The 25,853-nt window shown below is 35.4% G+C and overlaps 1 long non-coding RNA gene across 2 annotated transcripts in view; it reads left to right on the top strand.

Moving 5' to 3' along the window:
* The window catches only part of LOC125116835 (uncharacterized), a 417,115-nt gene that overhangs the window by 6,616 nt on the left and 384,646 nt on the right, over positions 1–25,853 (top strand). The window contains exon 3 of one of the 2 annotated variants that reach the window (XR_007132434.1): positions 8,871–8,946. The exons of the other annotated variant lie outside the window; for it this stretch is intronic. This is a non-coding gene — a long non-coding RNA (uncharacterized LOC125116835). Of the gene's footprint in view, positions 1–8,870; positions 8,947–25,853 lie in introns of those variants that run through there. 2 annotated transcript variants of the gene reach the window in all.

The following is a 25,853-nucleotide window of genomic DNA, read 5'->3' as shown; positions in this document are numbered from 1 at the left end:
AGCTAGTTGTGGATCACAAGAGAAGAAACCAGAAGCCCAGTTAAGGATTCTGCAGGGAAAGGTCCTGGCTATTCTCATTTTTGGCGAAAGAGACTGTGATACAGTGATGTTCAGTGACTTTCCCAAGCTCATGTAAGTAGGGAGCAGCCAAGTGAGGCTTTCTTATAGTCCTCTCTTCCTTATATCTCGGATGTAAAGAACTAGGGGTCGTTGGGCCACTGGGCTGATTAAGAAAAGCAGATTTGGTGGTAGAAGTTTCCATTCAGATCCTGGCTCTGTCACTTACAAGCTAAGAGAACCTGGGGAAGCCCCCTGGTACTTAGTTTCTGTCAACTCGTGATATCTTTTTCATAGGGTTCTTATCAGATATGAGATATGATTCTTATAAGAAATAAGGTACAGTTATGAAAGAAATACATTTTGGTTGATAATGCAAATGAAAGAATTATAATTTTTAAAAGGGATTTTAAAAATGAAAATAGAAAAGTTGAAATGAGATTAAAAGTAAATATAGACAGGAGTTTGCTTTCCTGAATTTTAAAAATGGTATAAGTTCAGATTAAATTGATGAGGAATATACTGATTCCACTGTCACTGGCTTGAAGCCAGTGAAAGGGTCAGTTGTTTAGAACTCAAACCTCTTCTCTGCTGACCCTGGGAAATGTACATCTTTAAAAAGACAGGAAATTCACCTGGAAGGATATATAGATCAAAATGGAGCTTAGAAGGAATCATATGGCTTATTAGACGAGTGATTTATGAGGGGAAGGTAATATAATTTTTCTTGGCATTTGTTAGTGTGTCATTTATTCTACAGTGGGTTGGGAACATGTTTTATGGTCTACAGAGCTTGTTTTTACCTGAAGTGAATATTCACATTCACAAGGACTCATTTATTTGAGGTCACAAGAGCTAGACAGTTCTGTAGTGGGGTGGGCATGTGTGTAAAGAGGAAGCTACACAAGCTATTTAGCATATGTCGGCCAAAACCCTCTAGGTTTGGACTAAATATTTTACTTCGCATCCAAGGAACTTTTGTGCCCTGTTGGCATAGCTTAATGCTGATGAGTTGGATTTGAAGAAGGAAGATTATTGTATCACCAGTTGGCTCCAGGCCATTTTAATGCTTAAAGAAATACTGATCTTAGATCTTAAAGAAATTCTGATGCTGGCTTAGTGGACATGGGGAGCAGGTCCTAACTTCTTTGACAGTTTGGATAGATTGTCCCGAAAATATGTAAACTGAAGTCCAACACATTTTAAAATTGTGGAATTTTGACTTGGAAACAGAAAACCTGTCACTAGAAATAATTGCACTAATTGCTTTGTTTATATGGAAGTGAATCAGTAACTTAACTTCTCCGCTGTTCAACATTATCTAAATTATTTATTCTCTTCGAACCTCCATCTCCCAAACTAAATAGTGTGGGGAAACCACATCTTCTCTGACTACTGTGGTGGGTAAATGAAGTAATATATCTATAAGAACTAGGTGTCTGACACATAAGCACTGAATCTGTGTGAGTTTCTGACTAGCAGGAACACGTGTTAATGGTGAGGTCTTTGGCAAAGCACACTTGGGGTCTTAGTTTGAATATGTAAACTACTAACAATATTGAGCTTTACTTTTGTTCTCTATGGGCTGCTTTATTTTATTTCATTTTATTTTACTTTTTAGGGCCACACCTATGGCATATGGAAGTTCCCAGGCTTAGGGGTTGAATCAGAGTGCAGCTACTGGCCTATATCACAGCCACAGCAATGCTAAATCTGAGATGGATCTGCCACCTACATCACAGCTCATAGCAACACTGGTTCCTTAACCTACCGAGCAAGACCAGGGATTGAACCCCTATCCTCATGGCTAAGTTGGGTTTGTAACCCACTGAGCCACAGTGGGAACTCCCTGTAGGGGCTTTTTAATTTACAAATATTAACTTGCCGAGCTGGGGTGTGAAATAGGTGCAAAAAAGGAATACTTTCTCAGTTGTTATCTGAATAGATTCTTAGGATTTGGAGGAAGCATGGAACAGTGGAAAGAGCTTGGACTTTCATGCCAGACAGTCTTTGTTGTTATGTATGTATTTATTAAAGTTAATTTACAAAATTGTGCAATTTCTGCTGTACAGCAGAGTGACCCAGTCATACACACACACACACACACACACACACACACACACATTCTTTTTCTTTTATTATCTTCTATCATGGTCTATTCTAAGAGATAGAAATTGTTCTTTGTTTTGATTTTTGGATGTGCTACTTGCTAGCTCTGGGTCCAAAGTTGGGTGGGAGAAGTGGTCAATTTTGGAGGCTATAACTCTTTTTTTTTATTACTCAATGAATTTTATTACATTTATAGTTGTACAATGATCATCACAACCAAATTTTACAGCATTTCCATCCCAAACCCTCAGTGCATTCCCTCACCCTTCCAAACCTATCTCACTTGGAAACCATAAGTTTTTCAAAGTCTGTGCGTTAGTATATTCTGCAAAGAAGTTCATTGTGTCCTTTTTTTAGATTCCACATGTAAGTGATAGCATTCAATATTGGTGTCTCCCTGTCTCACTTCACTTAGCATTATAATTTCTAGGTCCATCCATGTTGCCGCAAATGCCATTATTTCTTTTCTTTTAATGGCTGAGTAATATTCCATTGTGTATATGTACCATATCTTCTTTATCCACTCCTCTGTCAATGGGCATTTAGGTTGTTTCCACGTCTTTGCTATTGTATATAGTGCTGCAATTCTTTTCAAGTCATGGTTTTCTCTGGATAGATGCCCAGGAGTAGGATTGCTGGATCATATGGTAATTCTGTTTTTAGTTTTCGGAGGCATTTCCATACTGTTTTCCACAGTGGTTGCACCAGTTTATAATCCCACCAACAGTCTAATAGGGTTCCTTTTTCTCCATGCTCTCTCCAGCACTTATTGTTTGTAGACTTTTTGATGATGGCCATTCTGGCCGGTGTAAGGTGGTACCTCATCGTGGTTTTGATTTGCATTTCTCTAATAATGAGTGATGTTGAACATCTTTTCATGTGTTTTTTAGCTATCTGTATGTCTTCTTTGGAGAATTGTCTGTTTAGATCATCTGCTCATTTTTCGATGTTTTTTTTTGTTTGTTTGTTTTTTTTGGTATTGAGCTGCAGAAGGTGTTTATAAATTTTGGAGATTAATCCCTTTTCAGTCGCTTCATTTGCAAATATTTTCGCCTATTCTGTGGGTTTTCTTTTTGTTTTGTTTAGGGTTTCCTTTGCTGTGCAGAAACTTTTAATTAAATCCCATTTGTTTATTTTTGTTTTTATTGTTATTACTCTAGGAGGTGGGTCTGGGAAGGTGTTGCTGTGGTTTATGTTGGAGTGTGTTTGGCCTATGCTTTCCTCTAAGAGTTTTATAGTACCAGGTCTTATATTTAGGTCTTTCATCCATCTTGAGTTTATTTTTGTGTATGGTGTTAGGAGGTGTTCTAATTGCCTTCTTTTACATGTGGCTGTCCAGTTTTCTCAGCACCACTTATTGAAGGGGCTGTCTTTTCTCCATTGTATATGCTTGCCTCCTTTTTCATAGATAAGTTGACTATAAGTGCGTGGGTTTAATTCTAGGAGGAGCTTATAACTCTTTAGGCCATTTTTTATCTCTTAAAAAATTTTTGACTCTCATGGAGTAGTAAAGAAGAATGGTCTTTTCTTCATTTATCTTTCATTTTAATCCTAGGCCCCTAGAGCCACAGTTTCAGGAGGGGGAGGATCCTGCTTCTCCTCCAAAACTCGGGTCATATCCTTCCACGACTACGGGATGCTAATTAACTATTTTGACTAATTTCAACTAAGATGAGCATAAAATGACAGTGACTAAATATGTGATCCCTTTCAAGGAATATTTGTAAAGGTTGTAGCATTTTAAAGTGAAATGAGTTAATATTTTCTGAAGGAAATTTTTAGCCCTATCAGAAGACAAGTTGGGTAAATATTTTTATATAGGAGGTGTAGGTTTGTAATATTCAAATTAAACTACATGTAATTTGGAAAAGGGTATTATTTTAAATGAGTGTAAGTTTGTTTCAGCATAAAGCCATTCAGTGATGCCGAAACTATTTTAGTCTGCTTTTATAATAATCTCCACCCACTTTCAGTCATAGCAAAGCTTCACACAGTAAGAGAGAGATAGTCTTTCTATAAACATTTGTTAAGCACCTTGTTGTGTTTCTAGTATTGGAAATGGTGGATACAGAGATAAGTCCTTCCCCAACCTCCAGCAGTGAGTTAAACCCTAGAAGGAAAATACAGCTTACTGAACACAATGTGGTGGCAGGAAGGAGAAGCGCACTTTCCTCAGAAGGCATATAACCTGGGACCCCTGGCCTCTGGCTGTTTAGGATGGGCATCTCAGAGCCTGAGAGGAGGAGTGTGGGGTTCAGCATGTGGAGGACAGTGGGTGCATCAGGAATCAGTGTTCTGGGATTTTGCTTTGAACTCTGTACTGCTTGCTAATTCAACTCACGCTGGCTTATTATTGTGGTGGAATTAATTGTATTTCGTCCTTTTCATGGGTCTGCCAGCAAGCCTGAAGTGATAGCAAAGGTTGTTTAAAACATTTAGACACTTCGTGTCCTCATCTTACTGGATAATTCAGTGGTGCAAAACAGAGCTGACCTTTCACAATCCCTTTTTTTGCTCTGTTTCCACAACATCTCTCTCTATTTTCCCTCCTTTCTTATTGACTTCTATTTCTCATTAGCCTTTGTTTGACTTCAAGATTTTGAAGTCTACTGGGTCTTGATCTTGGGCAGCCTTATTTCTTTACTTAAATACTACCTGAGTCCTCTTGTGAAGCCAGGGTAGTTATCATGGGTTTAACTACCACCCATAAGCTTATGACTCCCAAATTTATCTTTCCTTCCTGACCTTTCCTTGGATTCCAGATTTGTGTATTAAATTGCCTGCTGACATATCTGTCTTAATAAAGGCATATAAAACTTAAATAGCCAAAGTAGAATTCATGACTCTACCCTAAGCTATCCTGTACTCATCTCTAGTCCACACTACCTGCTGCCTCCCATGTAATCCATTAAGAAGTTTGGGTGATTAACATTCTAAAACACTGACTTGCATCCTTATCTATCACTCTAGTACAATCCATTATCCCTTTCCTCCTGTTATCCTGAGAGGACCTTCAAACTGTTCTTCTTTCTACTTTTGCCTCCTTACAGTCTGTTCATGAACATCAGCTAAAATTATGTTGTTTTAAAGACTATTTTTTTTTTAGAGTAGTTTTAGGTTTACAGCAAAGTTGAAAGGAAGGAACAGAGATTTCCCATATACCCCCTGCCCTTATACATGTACAGCCTCTCCTATTATTACCAGTGCTCAACAGAGTAGTACATCTGTTACAATTGATGACCACATCATTATCACCCAAAGTCTGTAACTTACCCTAGAGTTCATTCTTGGGTTGGAAATGCTATGAGTCTGGACAAATGTATAGTAACATGTAACCATGACATGTAGCGTGTCATATAGAATATGGTCGTTGCCCCCCAAACTCTCTGTGCTCTACTTATTCATCCTTTTTTTTTCCTCTTAAGGCCCTGGCACGTACCAATATTTAATTGTCTCTACAGTTTTGCCTTTTCCACAGTATAATATGCTTGGAATCATAAAATATATAGCATTTTCAGTTTGGCTTTTTTCCCTTAGTAATGGGCATTTAAGTTTCCATCATGTCTTTTCATGCCCCAATGTTATCTTTTAAAATCATAAATCTGGTCATGTCTTTTTCCTCACTTACATGCCTATTTTTTCAATGCACTTAGCACAGAAATCCAGCTTCTTTACCCTAGACTAGGTCCCTATCTGTCCCTTTGGATTAACCTCTTACCCCCTTCACCCTGTCTGTATACTTTGCCCTGTCTGTATACCGTGCTCCATGGTCCTCTTCATGTTCTCATAAATGTCAAAATTGTTCCCACTTTTGGACCTACTGTTGCCATTCTTTTTGCTTGAGATGTTTATGTACCTGTGCATTGTATTGAGAGAGGTGTTGTTATTATTATTATTTTTTTGTCTTTTTAGGGCCACACCCATGGCATATGGAGGTTCCCAGGCTAAGGGTCAACTTGGAGCTACAGGTGATGGCTTACACCACAGCCATGGCAACTCCAGATCCTTAACCCAATGAGCGAGGCCAGGGATCGAACCCGCAACCTTGTGGTTCCCAGTCAGATTCGTTTCTGCTGCGCCAGGACAGGAACTCCAGCTAACATCTCTATTAATGTTATGGAATTATCATTTATTTTCTATTGTGGTGATAACTGAGATCTAGACTCTTAGCAAGTTTGATGATTATAATAACTATTGCTGTCTATATTTCCTACGCTGTGCATTAGGTCTCTAGGGATTATTTATCTACTAGTTGCAAGTTTGTACCCTTAACTAACATCTCTCCTATTCCCCCACCCTTGAGCCCCTAGTAACCACCATGTTCCTCTATTGTTATGAGCTGGGATATTTTAGAATCCACATATAAGTGATATCACACAGCATTTGGGTTACTTATCTCAGAGCAGTATTTTCAAGGTTTATCCATGTTGTTGTAAATGCCAGGATTTCCTTCTTTCTCATGGTTGAATAGTCCATTATATAATATTTCATTAGATAGATATGTAGGTAGGTAGACAGGTAGATATTAGACAGATAGATTTTTCCTTGTCTGTTCACCAGGTGATAGAAACTTAGGTTGTTTCCATATCTTGGCTAGTGAATAATGCTATAGTAAATATATCTCTTTGATATCCTGTTTTCACTTACTTTGACTATATACCCAGAAGTGGAATTGCTGGATCACATGATAGTTTTATATATATATATTTTTTTTTTTTTTTGGTCTATTGAGGACCACACTCGTGGCATATAGAGGTTCCCAGGCTAGAGGTCTAATCAGACCTGTTTCTGCCAGCCTACGCCAGAGCCACAGCAATGCTGGATCTGAGCCGCATCTGTGACCTACACCACAGCTCACAGCAAAACTGGATCCTTAACCCACTGAGTGAGGCCAGGGATCGAGTCTCCAACCTCATGGTTCCTAGTCAAACTCGTTTCTGCTGCGCCATGATGGGACGTCTCATTTCAGGTCTCACTTTAAAAGTTATTTTAGAGAGACCTTCTCTAGTCACACATCTATGGGAGCCTTTGGTGCTTTTTGTCAAAGTATTATCATGGTCTGAAATTACTGTAAATGTTTTATGTATTTTTTATTATCCATCTACTCTACTACCTCCCTTATTAGGCTATGAAAGTAAGCCTCATGATGATGATTTGGTTGACTGAAAGACAACAACAAATTCACATAAAGATAGATTTGTAATCTTTTACACTTTGGGGTCAAAATATTTCAGAATTTTTTTAAATCAGAAATCATTCTAATTTTAGAGTATATTATGATACTTATACCATGTGTTATGTAGCTTTACCATATAGGTCTATAGCAATATCCCCAAATCAAATGTATTAGTATTTCTTTAGGGAAATTTAAGAATATTCATACTAAGTGGAATAAAGACTTTATGTCAGTTAGGTTACATTTTGCTATCAACTACACTTTGAAAAAAAAGTTTTGTCATATTTTTCATACTTTGGGGTTGTGGATAAGAGATTGTAGAACTCTAAGAAGTTTCATTAATGGTGGGCATAAAAAGCTCCTTCCATTCACATGGGAGCTTTTTATGCCTCTGATCCCTCTGGACTGTTCTGGAGACTCTGTCTAGATGCCTAACTCCTGCCAGGTTCAAACAATCAATATTATATCATATAACTGCATTTCTGAAGGTTTACTCCCAGGCTGAGTGAATTCTTTCCCAGACATAGCATTCTTGAGCACTACCACACTTCAAGTTCACCTGAACTCTACTCATAAGTGGCAATCCTAAAACCAAAACAAAACAAAAAATGTGGTGGAACTGGAGAAAATAAAGGATAGTGAATTGCAGGGTATTTTTAGACTTGGTTCCATTGTTACCTCTATAGCTTTTTCTCTTGCTAAATTTCATCTTATAAGACTTGGTTTAATTCTCATTCAATAGATGATTATCCTGAGAAAAATAATTGAATAATAGTAGAGAACAAAAAACAGAGTAATATTACTTCATTGACAGTGTTCGTTCATATGATCATTTAATAGGCCATTTAGAATTTATAACAAATCAGATAACCTAGTTATTATTTTCTTCTTCTACTTTTTTTTTGTCTTTTTGCTATTTCTTGGGCTGCTCCTGCGGCACATGGAGGTTCCCAGGCTAGGGGTCGAATGGGAGTTGTAGCCGCCAGTCCATGCCACAGCCACAGCAACGCCAGATCCAAGCCGCGTCTGCAACCTACACCACAGCTCATGGCAACGCCGGATCCTTAACCCATTGAGCAAGGCCAGGGATCGAACCTGCAACCTCATGGTTCCTAGTCGGATTCGTTAACCACTGCACCACGACAGGAACTCCTCTTCTTCTACTTGTAAAAATAGATTTAAATTGTGTTTAAAATTTTAGCCAAAATTCAGAGGATAAACTTTTACATTGTGTTGAGTTTTATAAAGCAATTGTAATAATAGTAAAGTGATAGGATAAGTTTTGATTCACCACAAAGTGTGCAGAATTGATTAATGAAATGATCTGTTATACTATTCACACCGTAAATAATTCTGCTTTAAACTACTTTTACATATCACAGTGTAGATCCTTAAATGATTGAGTAGGAATAGAGTTACTGAACTTTAAATATGCTTTAACTTCTTTGCATTTAAATAATGAAACAATTTAATTACTGTATCACTGTTCTCCATTCATGACAAATGTTTCATTTTGTTCTTTTTACAGTGAAAATAATTAACTTCCAGTTGCTGAAATCTGTACCCATGCAGCTTCTTCCCTATATTTTCTTCTAGGAGTTTTATGATCAGGTATTATGTTCAAGTCTTTGATTCACTTTGAGTTAGTTTTTGTGAGTGGTGTAAGATAGGGGTCTGATTTCATTTTTCCCCGTGTGTCCCTTTAGTTTCCACAGCATCACTTGTTGAAGAGACTATCCTTTCCATATTGGTGTTCTTTACTCCCTTGTTGAATATTAGTTGACTGTATATAAAGGCTCTCCAGTCTGTCCTAGTAGTCTATGTGTCTGTTTTTCCCCCTGTATCATATTATTTTAATTACTGGAACTTTGTAATATAGTTTGAAACCAAGAATTGTGATGCCTAGGGCTTTGTTGTTTCTTGAGATTGCTTTGGCTATTCAGGGTTTTGTGTGGTTTAATATAATTTTGGGATTGGTTTTCTATTTTTGTGGTGAATGGCATTGGACTTTTGATAGGGATGTATTGAATCTATAGATGGCTTTAAGTAGAATGCACATTTTAACAATATTCTTTTGATCATTGAATGAGGAATGTCTTTCCATTTGTTTGTATCTAGTTTGATTCCTTCAGGAAAGTCTTGTGGTTTTTGTTATATTTTTCACTTCCTTGGTTAAATAGATTCCTCAGTATTTAATTATTTTTGATGTAATTGTGAATGGCATAATTTTCTTTATTTCCTTTTCACATGTTTCATTATTAGTGTGTAGAAATGCAACTGATTTTTGTATGCTTATTTTATATCTTTCAAATTTACTGAATTTGTCAATTAGTTCCAACAGAGTTTTTTGTTGAGTCTTTGGGATATTCTGTATGTAAAATCATATCATCTGCAAGTGATGACGGTTTTACTTGGCAATGACATTTTAGATGCACAACAAAAACAACTAAAGCAAAAATAAGTGGGCCCACATCAAACTTAAAAACTTCAGCATATTGAAAGAAACAGTCAACAAAATGAAAAGGTAACCAACAGAATGGAAGGAGATTTTTGCAAACCATATATCAGATAAGAGGTTAACATCCAAAACATATAAAAAAGTTATACAACTCAATAATAACAATAAAACTCAAATAATCTGATTAAAAATGGGAAAAGAATCTGAATAGACATTTTTCCTAAAAAGATATCAAGATGGTCAACAGATACATGAAAAGATATTCAATATCAGTAATCATTAGGGAAATGCAAGTCAAAAGCACAATAGGTTATAAACTCATACCTGTTAGAATGACTATGGCTATAATAAAAAAGACAAGAAATAACAAGTATAGGAGAGGATGCAGAGAAAAGAGAATCTTTGTACACTGTTAGCAGGTATGTAAATTGATTTAGCCACTATGGAAAACAACATGGAAGTTCATCAAAAGATTAAAAATGTAACTATCGTGTGGGGAGTTCCTGTCGTGCCATTTACGACAACGTGGATAAACCTTGAGAATACCACTCTGAGATAAGTAACCCAAATGCTGTGTGATATCACTTATATGTGGATTCTAAAATATCCCAGCTCATAACAACAGAGGAACATGGTGGTTACTAGGGGCTCAAGGGTGGGGGAATAGGAGAGATGTTAGTTAAGGGTACAAACTTGCAACTAGTAGATAAATAATCCCTAGAGACCTAATGCACAGCGTAGGAAATATAGACAGCAATAGTTATTATAATCATCAAACTTGCTAAGAGTCTAGATCTCAGTTATCACCACAATAGAAAATAAATGATAATTCCATAACATTAATAGAGATGTTAGCTGGAGTTCCTGTCCTGGCGCAGCAGAAACGAATCTGACTGGGAACCACAAGGTTGCAGGTTTGATCCCTGGCCTCGCTCATTGGGTTAAGGATCTGGAGTTGCCGTGGCTGTGGTATAGGTCACAGATGCCACTTGGATCTGGAGTTGCCATGGCTGTGGTGTAAGCCATCACCTGTAGCTCCAAGTTGACCCCTAGCCTGGGAACCTCCATATGCCATGGGTGTGGCCCTAAAAAAAAAAAAAGGGAGAGAGATGTTAGCTAATGCTACAAGTATGAATCCTATAATAATATATAAGTGTATCAAGTCAACATATTTTACACCTTAAATTTACACAATTTTATATGTTAAATGTATTTCAAGGAAATATGGATAAAAGCATGTTAATAAAAAAAGAAATCTAGTCTCTGGAAGCAAAATGAATTGCCTTAAGGAATATGGCTTTTCAGCCCTTGTGTCATGAACTGACTGTCTTGTGAGTGAGCTGTGAAGTTCTGCAGATACATTAGTATTCAATTCTTCCACATTGGCTCTGAAGTTACTAAAACCAATTAAAATAATTCCAGAAGCTCAGTGGACTATGCCGCTGTGGGAAGTTCTAAAATAGAAAATCATGTCTTATGTTGTTAGCAAAACTGTGCTGACACACCAATGGATAACTTATTGGAACTTGATTTTTTTCAGTCACAAAGAAAGAGGAGTCTATTAAGTAGCTCTATTCATACATATATACCCTTAGTAAGAATTTGAATTCTGGATTTTTTTTTTCCTTTTTGACCTGCCTGCCCAGTCTCTCAGAAGACTAATTTTTCACTATTAGGACATTTGGCAGGCAGTCATAATGATTGACTTTCTTTTTTTTCTATATCTTTCCCTTCTGAACTTAATGCCCTCACCCCTCAAAATCGAAAACAAAGCCTTTGAGAGAAGCAGGTTTCTGCACATAAAGATTTTCCTGTCATGAAAGTTTTCCAAGTGTGATAAATTACAGTAATTTGCAGTTATGTTAATATCAAGAATCATCCATTTAAATTGATGTCTTTGTTGTGTGTCCCTTTCTACATGAATAAATTATCAATTTAAAAATGAGTTTGACTCAAGAGGAATTACACTTCAAAGTTTATTATATTGGTAAAAATTAAATAGATTGTTGTAAGATAATCTAATTTTGCCTAATGTACTTATGTGAATGTAATGAACAGAAGTGATAACTTGTTATTTGGGGACTGAAGTCGATGAGGCACATATTTTATAATGCATTGCTACTGACAGTCTGACTAGAAAAATCACATTATAACATTAATATAACATGTTTATTCATTACCTCTTGATATGAGTGCAAAATTAATTTTGTTAACATTTTTCTCAAAAGGAAAAAATAAACCGTGCTAATACTACCATGGAATCCTAAGCTTTACTATAATTGTTTTATAAATATTCATCTCTAAATATTCCCCCTTTGTACAAGTGATGGCAGATATATTTTCCAGACCAGGATGATGAATGTATTGAGGATGAGAATTATCATTTGGAAGCATTACACCTCGTTTAAAGTCTTTTCTTTCACAAAATATACTTTGAACTTGATACCTTGCAGAACATTTACTGAAAGTACATTAGTAAAGCATGCCATTCCCAGGTGCAGTTAAGCTTCAATTCTATAGGATTTCAGGGGATGGATAGTGTCCTAACCATTGTGCCTCTTCATTTATTTCATCACTGACTTCTCCATATTCCCCATAATAAACCTTTGTCATATTAAGTATTAGGATACATTGTTTGCAATTACTCCAAACTACTTAGAACACTTATTTCATCATCTGTTTGTGTGCGTGTTATGGAATGTATCTTTGCATAGTGATCATCTACTCCTGCAGGAGCCCTGTAAATTTAGTATAAGTATAGGTGTGAATAAAGATAGTCTCCCCTCTCAGCCCCTCTGCTTTCACTGTTTTATATTGCTGAATAAAGATAAGAACAAGATGATGCATTAGAAATTATAGGAAAATAGTAATTTTTTCTTATTAAATATTTATAGACTTTATACATTAAGATATTATAAAGTGATTGAATAGAATAAAAATCTTCCTTCAAGGGTAAAACCCTTTATTGGCTATTAAGATTGAATATACTTGGGTAGATAGGAAATAATTCCCTGTGTCTCTTTGTGATAGTGGTTGTCAGAAATGGTGGTTTTTAATTTGGGGGGAACTTATTAAAATGCAGACTACCAAGACAGAGATGCAGGACATGAAGGGTCAGGTTCAAATAGCTATAGTATTTGAAAAAAATATGCATGGGTGATTCTAATGTTGATGATTTTTGACAGTTGATTGGAAAAATGCCATGCCTGTACTTTTATTACTTAATAATGGAGTTATTGTATATTTGCTAATATTTCTTTTTTTCCTTGTTTTCTGGCTTCAACAACTTTTTGTTCTTTCTTTAAATCTGATCATCCGATCCTTGGTTTTGATAGTCATTTTTTTTTCTAGTCTTTTGTCATCCGGCATAGATCCTAATTGTTCTTATGTTTTCCTAAATGATGTAGTTATAATAAATTGAACTAAATCTGTTTAAAGTCAAGATGGGAAATTTTATTTAAAAAAATTTTATTAAGAAAAAAAACAAAGTTTTAATCTACTTTTTGGGTCTGGGTGGGGGGTAACCTGTCAATTATGTGTTAAGTTAGAATTTCATATCCACAGTGCACATGTAACATCAAAGTTCTGAGCTAAAATAATTTCTTATTAACATTTAAGTAAGATTTTTATCTAATCCCATCACAGTCAGAGGCAGAAACCAAAGGGGTTTAATAATCACCTTGTCATTGAAGGTCAGGTTCCTAACAGAGCCCTTAATTAGTATGTGAAACATCTTAGGGCTGAAAAACCTCTTGCCAAGTGATTTCTTTTTTGTCCAGTTCACTCGTGGATGATAGCATCAAAGGACTTGTGGTTGAAACTTAATTCATATTTGTTTGTAGTAACAATATGTATTTTCTGTGCTCACAGATTCTCTGTTGACTGAACTGTTTCCTGGTGGAATGGATAAATGTGTAATAAATGTTTTCTGTAAGGTGAAGGAAATTTTAGATTTCATTAGGAATTTAGGTAGCTGCATAATTTATAGGCATTTCATTTGGTTTTGACTAATAAACTGCAGCAAACATATGGGGGATTGTAAATAATGTGGTTAAATTTTAGGGTTATATTGTTTCTCGTTGTATGACATAAGTATGTCTTATTTGACTCCTTAATTGCTCAAGATTGGCTTTTATGCTTTCAGTGCTATTTGTAGGGATCTGAAATCTGCCTAACCTTGGCACTTTACAAGTCCCATCCCTAAAGCCTGCAATCCAATCATGTCTTTATTAAATCCCTTTGTATTAAAAACACAGTTTAATGAAAAATTGTCATGCTAAGACTGGGATAGAAGTGGTATGTGGTCTATAATCTCACCATGTAGAGAAATTATCATATTGTCTAATGAGTAGTCATTTGGTATTCATAGATATTTAAAGATAGAAAGGCCTTTGTAGGTTTGCTAGTAACTGTTTAATATTAGACAAACCTCACTGGCATTCTTTTATAAAAATATATATAAAATAAATGAATTACATTAAATGTTCGTATCAGTTATTCAAGGAATTGTGTCTTCTTGATATATGTAATTTTTTAGTTTGAACCTGGGAATAATTACTTGGGGTTACATTTTGATTAATCTAATTCAAAATAGTGAGCTTTAATGAAGAACCCACTCTGTGCAGAGCACAATCAATAATTATCTTTATAAGTCAAGTCAATGTTCCATCAATGTTCTATCTTGTTGAGAAACTGGAGGGCTGTTCTGAGGTAAGCAGCATGCTTGTTCCTGCAGAATTAAAGAGGAAAAGAAATGAGGACCTGAGCTGACCTCTGAGGAGATCAGTACTGGGCCTGGGGAGCAGGCAGGAGTGGTGAGGGTTGACAGTAGAGCAACCTCCTCCTCCTCAGGCAGGGCATTTCTGGGCAATATTAGAGCCCCTAGCATGAGCAGGAAGTAAATAAGTTAGTGTAGCCCATCCCTGCTCTCAGGAACTTGGTTATATTTCAGGGACACCATAGGAAAGGACTCCTATGTAAATCTGAACTCTACCAGTTCCAAGTCAACACCAAGCTCAAAACTTAGTATCTAAGAGGTCCTACAGTAATATCTCCGGTAATCACATTGATGAACTAATATTTCTTTAAGACTTTTATTATTTATATGAATTGGACACATCACTTTTTCACCTGGGTTCTCAGTATTTGAGTAGTAAATTAAATTCTGCATTCACAAACATGGGAGAGAGAGACCCTGGTGAAACTGGAGGAGTTGATCTTCAATTGCAGCTCTGCCATGTAGAAGAATAAGACATATAGGGGTGTTCTGAGAAGAAGAATGGCAAATCGGACAGATAAGGGAAGAAGATGCTGCTTTTCTGTGAGGATTGATTGGAGTGAGGAGGACTGTGGAGGAAGGATATAGTGTGATAATTGGATTACTTTTACATTCTTAATCCCTGGGATTTCACTATTCATTTGGCAAGTAATTTATGCAATTGGACATAGTTTAATAAAGAGATTTAACATGATTTATGGGCATACTCCTGTCCATTTCTGTATCATGGCTTTATAATGGTATTTAATTTTGCTCACTTCAAACCATCTTAAGGAAATAAGATAATTTTTAAAGAAAGAAGTTCATCAAGCATTTTTTATTTTCTTACTAACCTCAGGTCTTTTTTAAATAGACCATTAACTTGAAGTTGATTCTTTTTCAAAATGATATTCTTTTAAACTGAGATTGGCTATGTCTCTACTTTGATACTTTTCTGAGTTACCATATAGAGGAAACCAAAGACTGTTTCTGCCTTTGGATTCTCCACATTGGGCATTGCCCTTGCTCAAAGTTAGATTGCACTTCTGAATCAAGGCTGGTTCTTAATATTCCCCTAGTACATTTTCAGCTGAGAGAATTCCAGAACACATCTTTGTTTATTGTTTCTGATGGCCAAAACAATAAATAACCAGGAAGGGAAAAAGGATTTTATTGGAAATCAGTAGCTGAAATGCATTTGGAATATTGTGAGCAAAAGCCTCAAATTAAGTTTATCGCAGCTTTCAAAATGGGATGTGCCAGGAAGTTTACTCTTGCCATTGAGATAGGAAGAGGGATGATATTATAAATGGAGGTACCCCCATTTTTTTTGTCTTTTTTTTGCTATTTCTTTGGGCCGCTTCCGAGGCATATGGAGGTTCCCAGGCTAGGGGTCGAATCGGAGCTGTAGCCACCGGCCTACGCCAGAGCCACAGCAACGCGGGATCCGAGCCGCGTCTGCAACCTACACCACAGCTCATGGCAATGCCGGATCGTTAACCCACTGACCAAAGGCAGGGACCTAACCCGCAACCTCATGGTTCCTAGTCGGATTCGTTAACCACTGCGCCACGACGGGAACTCCCCTCATTTTTTTTTTTTTTTTTTCGTAAAAAGGACACTGGGAAGAATTCTGGCTTGAAGTGATGCTTTTTATACAAGTGAGTCTTAACTCAATTTGGAAGACAGCTCTGCCCACCACTATACCACCAACAAACACCACATCATCCAAATTCAATGTCTGCCAGGGAGACAGGCTTGTAGCTGAGGTTTCCATCTCACATTTTTCACTTCAGCTTCTTTTTTCAAAATAGCAGTGGCTGATCTGCTTCCTAGGTTGACCTAGATGGCTTTTAAGTTTCCGTCCAAAGGAGACAATCTAAATTTGTAATAAAATTAGTATAATTAATTATTCCAGACCTAGAGTCTCCCTCCCTTTTTTCCACTCAAAAGAAAGTACAAAAATTCAATGAACTAGATTTTTTTAGTTATATTCTTATTTCTCCCCACAATATACCTGTGGAAAAAAGATAAGGAAATTAGTAAAGCAAGCAAGATTATAATGCAAATTCTGTACAAACTGGGATAATACATTTTTAAATAAAATTTGTTTATCCCATCTTTATTGAATATGAACTACATAGCAGGGTATTGTGTAGACACAAATGGTCTTTAGAGACAAGAAGGCCTGACATCCACTTGTAGACTTTTTTTTCATTCCCTGTGCCATAATAAGTGGTGCTGGTTAATCTCTTAGGCTTGAGAGTCAGAAGGTGCATCTTTGAGTCCCAGATCTTCTACTTACTAGCAGTGTGTCTCTGAGCTAGTTACTTATCTCTTTAACTTTCTGTAAAATGGAGATGTAATCAAGCCTAGATCACAGGGCTGTTATCAGAATTGTGAAAAATGCATATAAAGTGCTCAGTTCAGTTCCTGGTACATAGCTAGTACTTTATAAATAGTAGTGATTATTATAAGTGTTACATTTCTTTTTTGTGCAATGGGTAACACACTGCCTATAACAGCTTTTCTGAACAGATAGTTGAAATTTACATGGCAAAGTGTCACAAATTCACACTAATGTGAAATGTGGAACTATTTTTGTTGTAGATGTAGTTATAGAGTTATTGTAGAGTTATGTGGAACTAGAGTTGTTGTAGATATAATTAATTTGTTGTAGAGTTATGTGGAACTAGAGTTGTAGATATAATTAGTTAATTTGAGAGTATCCTTAATCCAATGTATTTTTATGTATTTATAAAAATGGGAAAATTGGACATAGACACACACAGAGTAATTTATTATGCAGCAATAGAAAACTAATAAATATTTTTTATCTTTATTAATTTCTTTATTCCACAAGAAATCTGAGATCATTTAAATAGCAATATTATCTGTTGGTTAATGGGCACCTATCTTGTGCTGGGAGTACTATACTAAATATCTATGTAAACACTTCAATAATATGATGAGGTAGATGTTAGCAGTCTTTTCTGTTTTATCTAGGCAAATACTGAGCTTGGAAGGGTTTAAGTAGCCTGTATAAGTTTCCACAGTTGGTCTGGTATATATTTGTATAAAATTTAAGGTATTTTGACCCCAAAGCTTTGTGCTTTATAAGTGCTCTCGTTCATATGCTCAAACTTTGAAAGCTATTTGAAGGCTATGGAATGTTCTGAAGATCATGGGGCATGGAGGAGCAAAATTCAGTTCTGTTTTCATGGCCATTCCCTCCCCCACTTGATTTGGGTGGCCTTATGGTGGAGAAGATATTTTGGAGTCTCCAGCCACCGATTAGTAGGAGGAGGGCCATGATTCCGCCTCTGATCTCAGCTCCACTCTGCAAAAATATATGGACGAGGCTTCTAAAGACACTCCTCTTTGTTTTGAGGTAAATAGCATTTTCAGAGAAGTGGAGGAAATTCAGCTCATTGTAGTGTAAATGTTCATAAGTGAACCTCTTTGAAATAATTCTGATGAGCAGTATTAGATGGCCATTTTACAAAAGGATTAAATTTGAGAGCTCTATCAGACCTATTATTTCTCCCTAGCAAAATTTAATATTGCCTATAAAAATGTAGGCTCTCTATCTCTCTTTTTTATTATCCAGTTCACATTTTAGTTACTCAAGGAAATCATATGCTCATTTCTTTATGCATTTATTTACTCATCAAATATGTTTTAGGTGCTATGTGCCCAAAATTTTTCTGGGCATTTGGGTTAAAAGAGTCAAAAGGAAAAAGTCTTCATGTTCAAAAAAGCTTCTTTTTTAGTAAGCCTTGACATCTCTTCTACTAACACCTGGGAATAAATCTCATATCCTTTTCCTTTGTCGCTTGTTTGTTCAGGTGGTCATTATCATTTTTCTTTTCTTTTTTTTCATCTATCCTTCCAGATTTTAGTAAATTAATTTCTCATTTTTTTGACATGAGCCATATACTACCTTTCTTCTCTGGTAGACATCCATATACTGCCATAAGCATATCTTTTCATTGTCCCTTCCAATGTAATTATAATAATGAAATTTCTGTATTATGGCCACTGCCACAAAGAAAAAAAAAATGACATCACAGAACTTCTAGCAGTTAAAAATCTGGAATGTAGACAGTTCTATGGATCTCCAGGAGAGGGATTTTCTGAAAAAGTTTCCAACAGTGTGGTTTGGTAAACACTGGAAGCACTAGAAGCTCATCAAGCCTTGATTTCTCAACAGTATCTTCTGGGGATTCCTGAAGATCTCTCAGTGAAAGAAGCACATGTCTTTTCTGTGTGACTAATAGCTACCAGTAGTGCAATGCTAAGTCAGCCCAGATTTAATCCTCAGAAGAGTTATGTGATTATCCGAGACGTAGTTTACAGTTTGTGTTATTTTGGCTCATAGCACACAGTATCATTGCCTGTTTCAGTGATTTAGAAGGCTATTTTGCTGAATAGTTGCAATGGAAGAAAGGCTTATTCATTTAAAGGCTAGTTTATTTCTTGCCTATCATCTATTATTATTTTTATTTTGTTATGATAAAATATATCACATTAGCCACAAAAGTGACAAGCAAATATTGAATCAATATTCAAAATGATCTTTATTACTTCATGTAGGAAACCATTATTGCCTAAATCTTTTCCAGAAGCTAGGGCTCAAAAGATATGGTCTTTGAAATAATGTAATCCATTGTAGAAGCTGATAATCTAATAGGAAGGCCAGGAGGCAGGGAAGGAAGGAAGTAAAGAAGGAGGGAGGGCAGATAGTTGCAATGCGCAATGAAAATTACCAAGATTCACGTTGGTACTTGTCACTAAGGGACCTCAAAAAGGGCATCTAAGCTAGAGTGCTTGTGTGAGAGAGAGAGAGAGAGAGAGAGAGAGAGAGAGAGTGAGTGAGTGAGTGTGTGTGTGTGTGTGTATGATAGAACATTCTGGAGGAGGTGATCTGATGTGAATCCTGAAGGGTAAGTAGGAATTAGCCATAGGAAGAAATAGGAGGTTGAACATTCCAGGGGAAGCCCAGAGACAGGGAGAGGAGATGGTAGAGGAAAATGCTGAGGTGAGCCTGGGAGGTAGGAAGGGGGCAAGCAGTTGCAAAGAAGCAGTTTGAATTTTACCCAGAGTAGTGGGAAAATATTGAGGGGTTTTAAGTAGTTTGTTGTACTCTAAAAAGCTCCTGGGAGTCATGGAGAAGCTGGACTGAAGGGATGATGGGGGAGGAAGGCAGGTAGAAGAGCAGAGACCAGTTAGGAAGCTGCTGAAGTGAATGAGGTAAGACATGAGAATGAGGTAAGACATGAGGAGTGCCTGAACTCAGGCAGTGGTGTCAGCATGCAGAAGCAAAAAAAGATTCTGAGTATTAAGGAAGCAGAAATGACAGGATGTGTGGCCTATACAGAACACAGGGTCTTTTCCATTAATACTCTGAAAGACTGAAGCAAGCATGTCAAAATTGTGCAGATTCTCTACCTTCAAATTAATACTGATCCACTTCATGTTTTGGAAGTAGACAATCATCTGTGTTATAACCAGGACAAATTTAACTTTGAGGAATATTGAGAGCTGTTAAGTAGATAACTTTCTGGGCTATAGTGCTTAATGTGACTTGAATCTTCACCTACTATTAAATATTCAGATTTAAAAATTCACATGACTGATATTTTAAAAGTGTGAATAAATTAAAATCCTTTGTTAAATTAATTTACATTTTGTGTGCTTTCTGATGAAATACAAAATGCAGTTTTTCTGTTTATCTACTTTACATAACAGGATTGTCCCAAAGTGCCAGGTATAATCTCCATTTTGGTGAGAGATAGGGAGGTACCTAGGTATCAGGTTGGCTTTATTAGAAAGCAAGCATTAGACTTTCCCAGTCTGCTTCTTCTGAGGGGTTCCTGAAATGCTCTTCTTTGACTAAGGATGGACATTGTTCTTTATTAAACTAACACTTGTAAGCCATATAAACCATAGCACTAAGGAAGCTAGTTTTGTTTCTTACACAAGAATTCCCACAATGTAGTTTATTAATATCCAGTAAGTACATGTTAGGTTTAATCCTACTCTTGATTCTCAATATAGGAAAGTTGGACTCTGTCCTTGGAGTATAGAAATCTCTGCCTTATTTATCATGGAGAGGGCAAGAAAAGGAAAACATTGACTTCCTCTCCTTGAACTCTTCAAGCAGGTTTATTTGTTGTTTGAAAGTATACACAGAAAAAATGTCTCTTGGTATAATAAGAAGAGCAGAGAAGATAAGACATAGAAGGTTTTATTTTTTACTTCTACTCCTTCATATTAGACTGAGATAATTATAATGTTTGACAGTGTATTTGGACAGGATGAATTAAGTGTTTCAGTGAGATATAGTACAAGAATTTAAAACAGGTTGACACTTGAGGGAAAATTTGAAATAAGGAAAAACAGCATAATTCTCTTTCCAGCTTGAACCATGGTCATTCTTTTATCCTGTCCCTGTTCTATTTGCTGATCCTGGAATTAGGTAAAAGGAGCTGCATTGTATAGCATTTCCCAAAGTGCAAGATATTGGGGGAAAAAATAATTGTTCCAGTGTCAAATTATTTGAAGAAAATTGGCTGGACAGAGCCAAATGTTTATTTACTGAAGAGCTTTTCAAAAATTTCCAGTGCTAATATAACAACCATGAAAATAAGAGCCAAAATGGTTTCAGTGTACTGTGTGTCAGTTAATTTGCCTAAATTAACTTGTTTAATACATCAACTCTGGATGGATCTGTTCATATTATCCTCATTGTCTACATGACAAAACTGGCACCAGAGAAGTTCTGAACTTGCCAAGCTTACATAGCTAGAAAGTTTTTCTTTGAGGGCAGGATTCAGTATGTAGTAGTTCACAAACTTAATTGAGCACATTCTTGATCCATCCATTTTTCCTTTGTGACAGGTATCAAAATTCACATACTGTAGGATATAATTTGGGAAATGTAGCAGAGAAAACAGTGTGAAGAAATGCTGGAAAGAGCACTACAGAATAGTTTGTATTTTCTCAAACAAAGGAGATGTATATTATACTAAGCTAAGAATAGGAGATCTTAACCTCCTCTCAGAGGTCAACAGTAACACTATAGGTCCGTGATATACTATATAAAAATATATTGAACATTGACTTTCTTTCATCCAGGGTGAATTCTTTCCATTTCTGCTTGGTAAGTCTGTGCTAGGATAGTTCTCAAAAATATTTTAAAATATTTTATTTTAAAGATGCTATGTCCAGAATCTTTACTTTACCTAACTTATGGCCTTAGCCAGACTAGCTAAGCCTCAATTCTGGTTTTTATCAGGTAACTAAGAATTTTAACAGCTTTGCTTTGTTCTCTGATCACACTAAACCTTTATTATTCCTAAGTTATCTAAACAGGCAGTGCACTGACTAGGAAAAATACATGGCCAATAAACACAAAATACTCAACTTTTCTCTATAATCAAAAAAAGAAAAATAAAAATGGTGAAGTTTTTTTTTTTTTTTTTGCCAATCAGATTGACAGCATTTAACAAATTCCGTAAGGTCAGCATGAGAAAAGTCCTTATGTGTATTTCTGGTGGAAAGTAAATGGTTACAACATTTTTATAGGAAAATTTGGGAATAATAAAAATCAGGAGAAAAAATAAAAATCATATAAAAAAAAGTCCATATCCTTGACCTAGAAATGCTTATTGTACCAGCTAGTCCTCTTTTATTACTTCTTAAGTTTAAAATGGATTAGATGAGATCAGGCATCTAATTCAGTGTGGTATGGGTATTTATCAAAAGAATATAAAAACACTAATCCAAAAAGATGTATGCACCCCTTCATTGCAGCATCATTTACAAGAAAATACCCCAAATATAGAAACAACTTAGTTTCCCATCAGCATGTGAATGGATAAAGAAAATGTGATATATACACACACACACATGCATATCTCTATCTATATATATATATATTTATCTATCTCATCGATAGAAAAGATGAAATCTTGCCATTTGTGACAAACGGATGGAACTTGAGGGTATTATGCTAAATTAAGGAAGTCAGAGAAAGAAAAATATTGTATGATTTTACTCATATGGAAAATTAAACTAATAAACAAAAGCCAAAGTAAAGGAACAAACCAAAACAGACAAAAACAAACACTTAAATACAGAGAATAGTGTAGCGCTCCCTGGGAAGTTAGGGATAGGGGAAGAGCAAAATGGGTAAAGAGAATCAATTGTAAGGTGACAGATGGAAACAGAGTTTTTGATGGTAAGCACATTGTGAGGTATACAGAAATAGAAATATAATGTGCACATGAGTCTTAGCTAATGCTGTAAATAAATGTTACCTCAAAAAATTAATTAAAAAATAAAATGATGATAAACAGTAAGGCCCTATTTTATAGCATGGGGAACTATATCCAATTCCCTTGGTTAGACCATGATGGAAAAGAATATAAAAAAGATGTATATGTATGTATGTATACTGTGAAAAACTATATGTATATGTGTATATATATGTATGTGTATGTGTATATATATATGTATGTGTATATGTGTATATATATGTATGTATATATGTGTATATATGTATGTGTGTATGTGTATATATATGTATGTGTGTATTCCTTATGGAATACACTACACTTTTATTTCTGTAAGGTCAGTAGTAACATTCCCTACTTTGATTTCTGATTCTATTTAGTCTCCTCTCTGTTTTTCTTAATCAATTAGTTAAACATTTGTCAATTTTAGTGCTATTATTTTATTGAAGTATAGTTAATTTACAATGTTGTATCAGTTTTAAGTATACAGCAAAATGATTCAGATTTATTTATATGTTTATATATATATATATTCTTTTTTAGATTGTTTTTGGCTATAGGTTATTATGAAATATTGAGTATATTTCCCTGTGCTCTACAGTACAGCTTTGTTAACTATTTTGTAAATAGTGGTGTGTGTATGTTAGTCCAAAACTCCCAACTTATCTTCACCTCTCAGGTCCTTTAGTAGCCTTAACTTTGTTTTCGGTATCACTGAGTCCATTTCTGTGCTGTCAATAAGTTCATTTGTTTCAGTTTTTTTTTAGATTCCATGTATAAGTGATATTATATTTGTCTTTCTCTGAATTACTTCTCTTAATATGATAAACCCTAGGTCCATCCATGCTGCTGCAAATGACATTATTTCATTCTTTTTTATAACTGAATAATATTTCATGGTGTGTGTGTGTGCCTGTATATATTTATATGTGTATTTATGCATGTATACCACATCGTCTTTATCCATTCATCTGTATATGAACATTTAGGTTACTTCCATGTCTTGGCTATTGTAAATTGTACTGCTATGAACCTTGTGGTTACATATATCTTTTCTCTTTTGACTTTTCTCTGCATATATGCTCAGGAGTGGGATTGCAGGATCATATGGTAGCTGTATTTTTAGTTTTTTGAGAAACCTCCGAACTATTCTCCATAGTGGTTGCACCAGCTTACATTCCCACCAACAGTGTAGAAGGGTTCCCTTTTCTCCACATCCTCTCTGGCATTTATTATTTGTAGACTTTTTGATGATGGCCATTCTGACTGGTATGAAGTGATACCTCAATGTAGTTTGGATTTGCTTTTCTCTAATAATTAGTGACATTAAGCAACTTTTCATGTGCCTTTTGGCTATCTTTATGTCTTTGGAGAGGTTCCTGTTTTGGTCTTCTGTCCATTTTATGATTGCATTTTTTTTTTGTATTAAGTTGTATGAGATGTTTGTGTATTTTGGAAATTAATCTCTTGTTGTTTGCATCATTTGCAAAGATTTTCTCCCATTTTGTGGGTTGTCTTTTCGTTTTGTTTATAGTTTGCTTTGCTGTACAAAAGCTTTTAAGTTTAATTAGATCCCATTTGTTTTTGTTTTTATTTCCATTACTCTAGGAGACAAAGCTAAAAAAAGTATTGCTCTGATACATCTTAAAGAGTGTTCTGTCTATGTTTTCCTCTAGGAGTTTTATAGTATCTAGTCTTGCATTTAGATCTTTAATTCCTTTTGAGTTTATTTTCATATATAGTGTGAGAGAATGTTCTAGTTTCATTCTTTTACTTACAGCTTTCCAAGTTGCCCCAGCACCAATTATTGGAGAGACTATCTCTTTCCCATTGTAAGTTCTTGCCTCCTTTTTTGTAGATTAATTGACCATAAAAGTGTGGGTTTATTTCTGGGCTTTCTGTCCTATTCATTGATCTATGTCTGTTTTTATGCCAGTACCATACTGTTTTGATGACTAGAGCTTTGCAGTATAGTCTGACACCAGGGAGTGTGAGTCCTTCAGCCCTGTTCTTTTTCAAGATTATTTTGGCTATTTGGCTATTTGAGGTCTTTTGTATTTCCATAAAAATTAAAAAAAAATTCTAGTTCTGTGAAAAATGCCATTGATAATTTGATAGGGATTGCATTGAACATCTTGGATTGCCTTGGTTAGCATGGTCATTTTAACAATATGGCTCTTCCATGTAAGAACATGCTATATCTTTCCATCTGTTTGAGTCACCTTCAGAACTAGTTTATTTATATTGTTGTTCAAGTTCTCTGTTTCCTTCTAGATCTTCTTTTTGTTTTATCCATTACTGAAAGTGACACTTTGAAATTGCCAAGTATTTATTGTAGAACTCTCTATTTCTCTCTTCAATTCTTTCAGTTTTTGCCTCATATATTTTGAAGCTCTGTTTTAGGTGCTTAAGCATTGATAATTGTTATAAATTCTCAATATATTGACCTTTTATTAATATACAAAGCCCTACTTTCTGTCTTATAATAATTTTTGATTGAAGTCTCTTTTGTCAACAGACTTTGTATATATAGCACCCCAGTTATGCTTTGCTTACATTTGTGTGAGATATATTTTTCAGTTCTTTCACATTCAACCTATTTTTTTGGGGGGGGGGGAATCCCTAAGTGAGTTTCATATAGACAGCATATAGTGGGATCATATTTTTTTAATCCATTCTTATAATTTCTACCTTTTAATTGGGACATTTAATAGACTTAGATTTAAAGTAATTACTGATAAAAAAATTTATTTCTGCCGTTTTGCTATTTGTTTCACGTATTTTTTTGCTGTTGTTCCTAAGTTCCTCCATTACTACCTTTCTTTGTATTCTATTGATTTTTCAGTAGACTATACTGTTTTGACTCTTCTTATTTCCTTTTATGTGTACATTTTGTTGTTTTCTTGGTGCTCACACTTCGTATTACATTTATACTTATAACAATCTAATTTGAATATTAATTGAAGCAACTTAGCTTTAGTAGATTACAGAGCTCTA

Source organism: Phacochoerus africanus, chromosome 15 (genome assembly GCF_016906955.1).
Source record: "Phacochoerus africanus isolate WHEZ1 chromosome 15, ROS_Pafr_v1, whole genome shotgun sequence".
In the NCBI taxonomy this organism is placed as follows: Eukaryota; Metazoa; Chordata; class Mammalia; order Artiodactyla; family Suidae; genus Phacochoerus; species Phacochoerus africanus.
The sequence above is the reverse complement of the archived record's forward strand: the minus strand, read 5'-3'. Positions and strand labels throughout refer to the sequence as shown.